Source organism: Camellia sinensis, chromosome 14 (genome assembly GCF_055761805.1).
Source record: "Camellia sinensis isolate YWXY chromosome 14, ASM5576180v1, whole genome shotgun sequence".
In the NCBI taxonomy this organism is placed as follows: domain Eukaryota; kingdom Viridiplantae; phylum Streptophyta; class Magnoliopsida; order Ericales; family Theaceae; genus Camellia; species Camellia sinensis.
This window is the reverse complement of record NC_138974.1, coordinates 113,921,988-113,924,766: the sequence shown is the minus strand read 5'-3', so window position 1 is coordinate 113,924,766 and position 2,779 is coordinate 113,921,988.

The following is a 2,779-nucleotide window of genomic DNA, read 5'->3' as shown; positions in this document are numbered from 1 at the left end:
CTTGTTTAAAATTCTGTTTTATCTTAAAGTTACTTTTAATTCAGTTTCAATCTGAACCTATGTCTTGGGTAATTTTAGACCTTGAAGAACATGAACTTAAGTAATCTTTAAGAGTAACGATGAGTTGGGTAGTGCGCTTTAGTTTGGGTTTACTTAGTTTCTTATTCTTTAGTATTTTTAAATTAGTTGTGACGTGTAGTTTTCATACTTGGTTTAGGACACTAGTTGGACTTCTACACTCTATTCGAGGATTACATTATTCTATTTTCAGGTGAGAAGTTGCATGCTACATATTTTTATAAATGTTCCCCTACCTTGAACTGCCACACCCCAAATTCGGGCATGACCGGCCGTGGCCCACAGGGACTTAGCCTAAGGCACACGTAAGCCTAAACATGAATCCAAAACCATAAAGAATAAATGTGATGATAGCCCAGAAATAAATAAATCAAAACTCAATCCAGTGACATGCCACAATTGAAAAACAAGTCATAACCAACTTCCTAAAAATATATATATACTAAATGGGACACAAACCGCCCACAAAATAAAATAATTCTAAATAAAACCCAACCACAATGTATGCACAAAACTCGACAAAGCAACCTACAAAAAATTAAATAAATGCCCTGGAGGTCCATGCAATTGAGTCCCCGCTACGCCATGAGTCGACTCTAAGTCCTTCTAACACTTGGAAATGGTAAACAACTAAGTCAGCTGATAGCTTAGTGAGTAGCAACATGGATAGTAATTAATACAGTTTTGAAAACAGGGTTCAATTCCAAAATAAGATATATATCACGGAAATTAGATTGGCATACAGTTTGGTAAATACAATCTGTTTCAAAAAGAAGGTTCCACAATTCAACACTTAAAATACTCATGTCTCGCAAGAACATGATAAACGACATTTTCCATTTAAAACAGATTATAACATGAACACCAATAATTTTCTAGGTACCAAGAAAAACAAATAATATGCCACACAGTTCTCAAGGCTATAAGCCCCGTTGGATCCAATACCGAACTAAGAGTATTCCTCAGGGTGGCACCTGGGCCTTTTCTCAAAGACAATCCGATTGAAGGTCACCTAGTTGTTTTTAAAGGTCTTTTCCTTACAATTGTTGAGCACTAGAGTCATCACGGCCCAACCCGGAAATGTTCCCTAGTGGCCAGAGTCACCACACACAGTGGAATAATTTCCCTTGACTAAATACTCACATGGTTCCAATAATTAATACACATCAGTTTCGTAAAACATGGTAGTTCATCATTATAAACATGAGACCAAAATAAATAGTTTACAGTATGCCAAGTTCACACATGTTTCAGAAATAATTTGATTCAATTGATAATATAATAATTTATCAGAACAGTTTAATCATGAAACAACAATTTAATTTTCCAACAATTCAGGGTAGGGGAACATTTATAAAAATATGCTACATGAAACTACTCACCTGAAAACGAAATAATATAATCCTCGAATAGAGTGTAAAAGTCCAACTAGTGCCCTGAACCAAGTATAAAAACTACACGTCACAACTAATTTAAAAATACAAAAAAAATAGGAACTAAGTAACCTCAACTAAAGCGCACTAACACAGCTCAACCCAACTCACCGTTACTCTTAAATATTACCTAAGTTCATGTTCTTTAAGGTTTAAAATCACCCAAGACATGGGTTCCGGTCAAAACTTAATTAATTGTGACTTTAAGATAAAACAGTGTTTTAAACAAGTTTTCCCAATCTATTCGCTAACTTTGAAAATTACAAAACCCACTCCACACTATTCGAAAAATTCCAATAACCTCCAGATATGATCTAATATATCCTAAGTTTTAAACCCAATTGGTTTCACTTGATTTACTTATCAAAATAATTATCTACAATTTATTATATCCAAACAGGTTGTTTTCTGAAGTACTTTAAAGAAATTGACGGTTCTCTTAATATACATGAGCAATCAATGCAAGGCCAAAAACGTACGAAACTAGACTCGTAACCAGTTCTAATGACACTAATTTGATAATTTTTTGATTTATACCCAAAGAGAACAACCCTCCCGAATTTACTGTTTCGGACTGGTTTCCTGGACAGATTCGAATACCTCAATTTATATGGATTTTGACTCCCAAAAATTATGAAAAAATTCAGATATGCAATTCAATATGTAATTGATCTACTGTAAAAATTTCAGTTCAAAATTCATCCGTTTGATATGATTTCTTGATTTTTAAAGTTTGTGATTATGCGAAGAATTTTTTAACTAAGAATAATACCCATTTTTTATACATGAATTTAACTCCTCAAATTTCTTAATAATATATATATATATATATATACAAAATATATAAACCTACAACCTCCATGAATGAATAAAATAATAATGGAATAAGGATAAAAACAAAACCAAAAGGAAGAAGAAAGATAAAGACCCACCACACCCAAAAATTCCTCCTTGTCTGCAACCTTTCTTTTCTCTTCTTCTCTTCTCTCAACCTTTCTCTCTCTCTCCCGTGGTGGCTCCTGCTGCTGTTATGAATAGTATGAGGCAACCTAGGGTTACATATGTATCTACACAAAAAGGCCCTAAAATATTATCTTTATATTTCTTTATTTTCTAACACATTAATTAAATAAAATATAACTATTATTATAACAAAATATACTTACTAACTTGCCCTCAATATTTTAAAAAATAAATAAATAAATAAATCTTGGCTCTAAATTAAATGCTTTCACCATAAATTTATTTTATGTTTAAAATTAATTAAA